Here is an 8636-nt window from a genome sequence, read left to right as displayed (position 1 = left end):
ATAAAGCAACACTAACATCAAGGTGAGAAATAATAACACAAGCCAAATTTGCTTAAAGGGCCAAATCAACCTAATCTTGTCAAAAGCCTTTTCCTCATCAGGGCAGCACTGCAGCAGGGATTTATCTGAGGATCTACAGACACTCATTAATTCCATCAGGAATCTTGTACTATCAATACCCGATCATTATTTCTGAAATTCATCTAATTAGGATGGTAGATAGCATCTATTATTTTATTTGATCTTGTACCCAACGCTTCAGTGAGATATTTATACTGGCAGAACCTAAAGCTCTTGTAGCTCTCTGCCTGGTTTAAGCAGAACTGAGTAAGAGCCTCAGGAGAACAGTCTCTTCAACATAAACAGTTGCTTACAAGGTCTAAGGGCTAACATTTACATAAAGAACACTTCCAAGTTCTTGTATCTTTTTTAACAGAGCTTCTATTCAAATATTTTGTCATATTTCTTGGTAGAGCAGGTGAGGAATCCTGAGGCTCCCCACCACCAAGACCCTGCACCATCTCCAAGGTGTGTTCTATGTAACTGAACTCATCCGTAAACAATCCAGGGGCAGGAAATGTAACAGTGCTTATATTTGCCAGTAACAGCAAGCAATTATTGGCAGTATAGCTTAAAACCAGCAGTGAGTAGTTCTGGAAGAATCTCACAATACTGTCGTGGTTTGACACGGAAAGATAATTTTTCCCGGAAGGAAGAGGTCAATTTAGATATTGACCAATTGAAAGTAGACACGCCTCTGCGAACACAGAGGGTTAAAAGCAGAATTCCCAGGGGAACTCGCTCTCTTTGGTTCCGGTCAGCGTGCAGTGCAGACCTCCCCTGCCCAGCCACGAGCTGGGTGGGGGAGGGGAAGCCCATGGCCTGAGAAAGGTAGGCCGAAGGCCCCAAGGGTGGTGAAAGGACTGGAATCGGGCTGGCCCCTGCAGATGGAAGGGTGGAAGAAATCTGGGATGTCTCCATTTCCCCCCCAGAGTTCCTCTCCCGAGAGGGAGAGAGAAAGCCGCGAGGAAGGAGGAGCGGGGGGAGCTGCTGCAAGGTGCCCAGTTGTGTGGGAGTTGCTGGATGTCTGGGCATCGAGCCGTCCTGGGAGTTCGGACTTTTAACCCTTCCTTGAGAAATGAAAGCTTTGTGAATTTTCCTTTCCCCTCCTCGGTTTGAAAGAGAGGAAGAGGGACACCTTGGACCCTGGGATGGGATGTTGGAAGGAGGAATTCTGGATGGGAGGGGGACAAGGAGTGGCTTTTGGCTGGACTTTTCCGTGTTAGCCACAACCTGAACCAATCTTCTCCTTCAAGAGGGACTGTGTTTTGGGAGGATGCCAGTGAGTCAAGAGACCTGCTTCAGCTGGGAAAAAGACAAAAGTGGAGTGAACAGAGAAAAGGTTGGGGGGTTTGTGGTGGCGCCCCCTTGCCCTGGAAAAGAATGAGAAGAGAAGAAGATCTCTGTTCTTGAGCCCTCCGCCCCAGGGGAAAATGGGGGGGACTGTGGTCCCAAACAATGAAAAACTGAACTGTTGTTTTCTCCCCTCTTGCCAGGGCATCCTTGAAAGGGAAAATCCTAAAGGCAGTGACCATCCATGCATTGGTGGTGAGAGCACTGTGCATGGAAAGGAGAAGGGTCACCATGGCAAACTTTTTCTCCGGGCGGTGCCATGTGTGACATGGAAACACAGGATGTGGAGCTGTGTTTCTTGGGGGGTCTGTGGCACAGGAGAAACTCTGTTCCCTCGATGGACTGAGTATCGATTGCTTGGAGGGTGGAAACCTGATTGGGGTCCAGATTGTGTCTCACTGTGGTTTGTTAGAGTTGGGTGGTGGGGGGGGGAGGAATGTTTTGCAAGGTTTTCATTTGGATCTTTGTATGTTTTTTTTCCCCTTCTTTAGTTTTCTCTTTTCTTTTATAGTGGTAGTTTAATAAAGTTTTTTTCCTGTTATCAAGCTCGGGCCTGCTTTGCTCTATTCTAGATTCCACTTCACAGCATTCCAGGTAGGGATCACATTTTCATGGGGGCACTGGCATTGTGCCAGTGTCAAACCATGACATTTGGTTCCCTGACCGGGAAAAGATAAGATAAGATCAGATAAGATAAGATAAGATGGTGATAAGGTGAATGCTGTGAAATGGGATCAGGAGGAATAAGAGCAAAGCATGTGTTGGGTTTTGAGATGAATTGGGGTGGAGATTTAGTGTAAATTGCTGTTTTATGTAGAATGTGTTGAATGTAATTTTGATAATGATTTTTTTTTTCTTTTGTAGTCTGTGTTCTCAGAGGCGAAGGGTGGAATGTCGTGGTTTGACACGGAAAGATAATTTTTCCCGGAAGGAAGAGGTCAATTTAGATATTGACCAATTGAAAGTAGACACGCCTCTGAGAACACAGAGGGGTTGAAAGCAGAATTCCCAGGGGAACTCGCTCTCTTTGGTTCCGGTCAGCGTGCAGTGCAGACCTCCCCTGCCCAGCCACGAGCTGGGTGGGGGAGGGGAAGCCCATGGCCAAAGATAAAGTGGCAGGTGAAGTTCAGGGTTCTGAAAATCAAAGTAAGGTACTTAAGATGAAATAATCTGATGTATCCGTATGTAGATAATGAATGGGTTTGCATTAGCCACAAGCAAAAATTCAGTCATTGTGGATACCTTTCAGAAAATGCCAACAGAGTGCTCTGAGGCCACACAAGCAAACCCATATATCAGCACTGTCTGCAAAAGGCCTCGAGAGGAAAAAGTGTTTTGCCATTTCCCTAAGTTCTTCCATGGTGCAGCAATCAGACCATGACCAACAAAAGAGAAACCACAACAGCATAGACAGAAGGATGACAGAGAAAGGCATGAAACCTGTTCAGCTGGAAGGGAGCACACGCAGATTAAATTTTGGCACGGAAAAGATGTGTTTGTTTGAGGGAATATGACAGAGGGCAAGAATAAGTTGGTACTGACTGTTGTCCACAAAGGTGCATAAGGAACAATCATTCTCCATAATACCAAGTGTTCTGAAGATTGGAAAGCCACCAGTTTTAAATAAAGGAACTGTTTGGTTTTGGGGGACAGTGTGTTAATGTATGGTAGAACTCAAAGCAGTAGGATACCAGAGTGGTTAAATAAATTTATAGAGACTAGCTAAGCTTCCAAAGGCTAAGTGACTATTAAGTGACTATTTGAATGATATTTCTAATGCAGGCTCTGGTTTAAAGAGTGCTTAAATAACTGTCAGAAGCTGAGACAAAACAACAAGGAAAATAGTAATTCATACTTTTTGAGGGTGTAAATGGCTAACCTTGCTTAACCTTGATTATCAGGATTTGGGTGTTTGAATCTCTACTTTTATCTAATACCATAATAATGTTTTTCTCCCTCTCCTGATAATATAAAATTCATGGTTTAAACTTGATATCTGAGGCAGGTATCACATCTTAAATAGATTTTTTTGGACTAGATTCTTTATCAGCTATAATGGAAGCTTAAACACTCCTTTTACACTCAGATCCTGACACCTGAGTATCACCCATGCACTGAATTCAAACACTAATAGAGCATTTATCTGATTGAATATGTTTACATTCAAACCCAAGGCAGACAGCATGAACACCATTTGTGGTCAATGGAGAAAGAAATGGTATTTGTAGAGGCCCCTCATTTTAATTTTATGCATGAACAAATTCAATCAAACAGACCATGTCCTAAAGCTTCCAGTCCCCACTGCCCACGTTGGAGGGACCAGTGTGGGGAGCTCAGATGAAGATAACCACTGTGAGGTTTAAACATTCACTCTGTCAGGTGGATGTTACCTTCAGGCATGTTTAAACAATTCAGAACATGCAAAAAAAAAAAAGAAAAATCCCAATTCCTTCCCTAGAAAAAGGTATATATTGCACCTGTAAAGTGTCATGTAGCATATGAATGCATGAGTATGCACACAACATTCCAGTTCCTGCAAGTAGGGTTTATTTTTCCTACTTCACCAGGAAATGGAAACAAAGCTCAGTGTAATTCTAACATTAGTTTGCTATAAATTCCTAGTCTTTAAGCTAATGGCAAAATAATGTTCCTCTCATTAGTTTAATGATCATATCGTGCTTAATACAAGCATTCTTCCCTCTTTTTTCCCCTTTCATTAACTCAGTCTAATAGTTGCAGACAATTTTCTTTCACTATGAAGCTGTCAATCTTTTTCCTGTATGTAACATGCCAGTCTGCTATAGCACAGAATTAGTGCAGTGCATTTATCAGAATGAGACTTCTTTTCATTTACTCACTCAAAAATTAGTTTGAGCTATCTATAATGATGCATGTTAATGGAGCACATTTTAAGAAGAAAACATTTAGATCATTTACAGATTTTCTTTTTTAACTATGATATGTGCTTCCTTCTCAGTGTTTGACTTAGAATAAACTAGCTGACACTTGGAAAAAAGGAAAGGAAGCTGAAACTGATGCAGAGGAAAGTCCCTCAGCTCCTACTGAGCTGGCTGTTCCCCTGAGGCACTGAGAAAAAGACTTTTACTCATGGCAGTATGCAGCAATATAAAGCAGCAGCAAAGTTTCCTTCTCTTATAATGATGCAGACTCTTCTTAGGAATATGAAAAATTAAAATAAAATAGATCTTTGTATATGCTATATTTTAGAAGAAACCACCAGCAATTTCACTGAAGGGATAAGGAAAAAGAAGTGCTAACAAAGGATGTGTCCAAGAGCTGCCACATGAGACCCATTAGATGCTTAAGACCTCAGATATTTATGGGTTGACTGGAAATGTGGAGACACTTGATTCTAGGCACCTATTCAGCCTTTCTGTTGGGATCTCCTACATTCAATGCTGTCACATCATCTGAGTTGACAACTGCTTGCTGTGAAAGGACAGCCCTGCAATTCTGTCAATGCTCTGAGTTTGCATTCCAGGCCCTCAGCTGTCTCTTACACTTTCCTGTCCCTTGCTTTTGTTTATCCCAACTTCTTCAGAGTTCATACTGCTTTAAAATAGCAAAAATTTATCTTTGTCCACAGTCCTGCCACTGGTCAGATACAACAAAGCTGCTCTTCTTTTGTTCAGTTCTTTACAATAAGAGACTTTATCAAATGAAAACCAGCAGCTAGTGGAAAAACCCATTTCTTTGCCTTAGCAAAATCTAAGGGGTTGCTGTGTTTATCCTCTTTTTTCTTCTCAGAGGCTGGCATTCCCACCCAAATCTGTTTGTTTCTTCTTTCTTTCCATGAAAGTTTACATTAAGACTATCCCATTTAACTTTCCCCATTGTTTTTTCCCCCCATTTGATGTATAAGAAAGAAATGTTTCTAAGTGCCCGTACTTCAAGAAACCAATTCAGAGATACTGCATCAAACAGTGTTCAGTCAACCTGTCAGAACTGAACCCAAAGAGCCATCTTTGGGGATTTTTTCCTGTTCTCAATTGTTTAAGCATGACTGAAGGTAACATTCCCTCTCCCCTTGCAAATACTGGGTGAGGGTTTTCCCATTCCCCCAACAGACACATTGGCACTGCTCTGTCTTCGTGGAACTGAGAACAGATCTGGCTATTCTCTCACACACAGTTTCAACTAAACTGGTTCTGAAATTTCCATGGGGCATTCCAGGACAAGGAGAGGAATTAAAAAATAAATTACTGTCTGGCAGGGCTGAAGAGCCCCTTTGAGACATGTTTCCATCACACCCCACCCTGTGACACAGAGCCCTGGTGGCTATAGCAAGGTCTCAGTCTCTGTGATCAGCTAACCTTGCCCTTGCCTTTCCCTCCTGCTCTATTGTAAGAGCATGAGCATTTTGTATGGAAGTGATCCATTTCCTATTTTTTTGTATTTGACTTGACCCACCAGTGTCACTCACACAGAAACTGATTTCCAGCAGGGTCTGGAGGAGCAATTCCCATTCCTTGTCTTGAAACCTTTTCCTCTCCTCTCTCCTCCCTTTTCCCAGCCTTCAAGAGCAGCATAGGATTTCCTCTGAAATTCAAAATTATCATTATCTCATGGTGTTGCAGAGGCCAGCAGACCTTGGCTCTGGTTTTGCCCTGCTCCATGTGCAGCCATCTCCACCCCAGCAGGGAGGGCAGAGAGAACCCAGCCCAACCCTGACCCCCTTCTGCCTCCACCCCAAACCAGGCACCCCAAAACTGGACCCAGCTCCCACAGAGGACCTCCCTGAACCATATATACTATACATATGAACTATACAGCACCTCAGAGGAAGCTACCCAAGCCTGATTTTACCCATTCAACACTGCTTTGAATACCTGTGAATTTATTTCCTGTGAGTAGCCTGTGACTGGAAGACAAGCACTCGATGAAATTTCAGATTATTTTAGGCACACAGCTGCAAATGAAACATACAGCAGATCCTGATGATTCCCCACACCATGCTCAGGACCAGACAAAACTGGGCATGCAGTGCAAGCCACACTGTGCTCCAGGCACTGGCATTCAGAGGTGAAGAATGCAAATTCAAGGGATGCAAACTTTCAAATAGCATTTTTTTTGCCTTCTTGCATGCATCCCTATTTTTTTTAGCCTGTCTTTTACCCTGCAATTCACCCATGTGCCTATCTTCCCGAAACACATCACATTTGGCTTTTCTCAAATGACTACATATAAATATATTTACTTTTGCAAGCTGACATGTGTAAATGTCACTGTCTGTCACAGCTCACTGTTTCTCTCTCTTTCCAAAGGAGACAATGCAGTGCCACGAGAAAGGTCACAGGGCTGGACATTGTTCTGCACCATCTGTGCTTTCCTTTCAGACTGGGATGGACAATAAATGCATGCCTGCTGCTGGTGTGAGGAGTTAGCAGAAGGTCAGTGAAGGAGGCCAGTGCATATCCCAAAGCTTTCAGACTCAGTGCCAGCTCCCAGAGCAGCTGAATTCTCTCAGAGTTACCAGCACTGAATTAAGAGGCAAGCATATATTAAGAGAACATACATATATTTTCTCTTTATAAAGCAGATGCTGAAGCCATTTAGGAGGACTTGCTCCTGGATTCATACTGATTTGTTCCACTACAAATTAGTGTTACTCAGGTATTATTGAGAAGAAAGCTAAGATGAATCAAAGAAACTGCTTTTCATCAGAGTGCCAGAACAATACAGCCTGGAGCACAGCACACACGAAAGTGCACAATATGCTTAGGGAGATATTAAAAGGAGGTCCTGTATTTGTCTAGTAGTCTCTTTTCCTTTTATGCATGTATCACTCTCCTGGAAGCTTGAGGAAGGATGATTATTTCCCCAGAGACACCGCCACCATCTGCAAAACATGGCAGGAAATCTGTGAGCCCTGTGGACAGAGCTGCCCTCCAGGAGCAGAATGCAGAGTGCAGCAGTGCTGGGGTTTGCTTAGAGCAGAGCTGTGGTCACCAAAGGTCCCTAAAGGTCCCCATGCCACAGCACCACTGCCTGAGCTCTTAGCCACTGCCACGGGGAAAAAGCAAAGACAAATCAGAATAGTGGGGTGGCACTGCACCATCAATAAAGGCTTGGAGTGGGAAGCTCTACTGGCAATGGATAAAAGGAGAAGTTCTAAGAGAACACAAAAGAGAAATTGTATTTATAATATGCCTTTTTCCAAAGCACAAAAGTGATTGCACACTCCTAAATATGTCTTTTCTCAGCATTTCTAATAAGGCTTAGGAATGATGGAGTTGCACATTATTGCTTAAACCAAGGTTGAAGAGACTTCTGATCATTTTTCAGAGGCAGTCTTTTTGTTCTATCCCTTCTCCAGTTGAAGTGGTGTTACCAAGAAATTACCAGCATGCCAAGTTTATTTCTATATTTATTTCTATATATTTATAAATTACCAGTTCTGAGCAACTGCTAATGCCAGGCAGCCACATTAAACTGTCTGTGCTTCACCCACGTGTGCTGCTACAGAGAGAGTGAGCTAATGGTGCAGCTCTGCTCAGGGATGGACTGAGAGGCAGGGATTGCACACCTGGCAGCTAAAGAAAAATGGGCTTTCCAGCCCCCTCCATAATTCAGAGAAAAGCAGGAGGTTTCAAGGCCTGCAGCACTGTATGTTTGCCATTTGATGGAAAAAGGGTTAGGATATATTCAGGTCAATTTAAAATTGTTATAAAGTACCAAAACACTAAAATGCCTGAAGATACTCTTTGCAAGAAATCCTTCATACTTGAAAGCTGTGTTGCATCATCTGTAAAAAGGCATGTATTTCTTACCTGAAATCTATGCCATGCCAGCATATTACAGCAGGAGGTTTTGTGTCTGGTGCAGCTTGATTTGGGAAGGAGAAGGCAGAGTGAGAAGCCATGAAATGAGGAGAAAAGAGACTTCAACAAATTTTCTGTATGGCAAAGCCAAGAAAGCAAAGAAAGAAATTCACACAAGATATTTAAGTAACATTAGAAAATCACTCATTGCCCTCACGTAGCAGATTTCAGTACTTCAGAAATTACTTCATCACTGCTGAGAAAATGCTGAAAGAATCCTTCACAAGAGCAGGTTTGTAAGCCCTTTAAAAATTCTGGCCCTTAGGAACTCAAAGTGGATATTCTTTGCTCCTGTAACATGCTTGCCAATAATCATCAATGTTTTTGAGCCACTTCATGCTTAATCTAATGATCTTAGCTGCAGGAGAAGTTTTGTTAGTG

The 8636-nt window shown here is 42.7% G+C and overlaps 1 long non-coding RNA gene across 1 annotated transcript; it reads left to right on the top strand.

Annotated features, from left to right (window-relative positions):
- The first annotated feature begins 784 nt into the window (after positions 1-784).
- On the top strand, positions 785-2232 carry LOC144248931 (uncharacterized). The gene is made up of 2 exons (XR_013342114.1): positions 785-891; positions 993-2232. It is a non-coding gene; the product is annotated as an uncharacterized LOC144248931 (long non-coding RNA).
- The last annotated feature ends 6404 nt before the right edge of the window (positions 2233-8636 follow it).

The sequence above is a fragment of the Lonchura striata genome, chromosome 2 (assembly GCF_046129695.1).
Source record: "Lonchura striata isolate bLonStr1 chromosome 2, bLonStr1.mat, whole genome shotgun sequence".
Classification (NCBI taxonomy): domain Eukaryota; kingdom Metazoa; phylum Chordata; class Aves; order Passeriformes; family Estrildidae; genus Lonchura; species Lonchura striata.
This window is presented reverse-complemented; position numbering and strand designations above follow the sequence as displayed.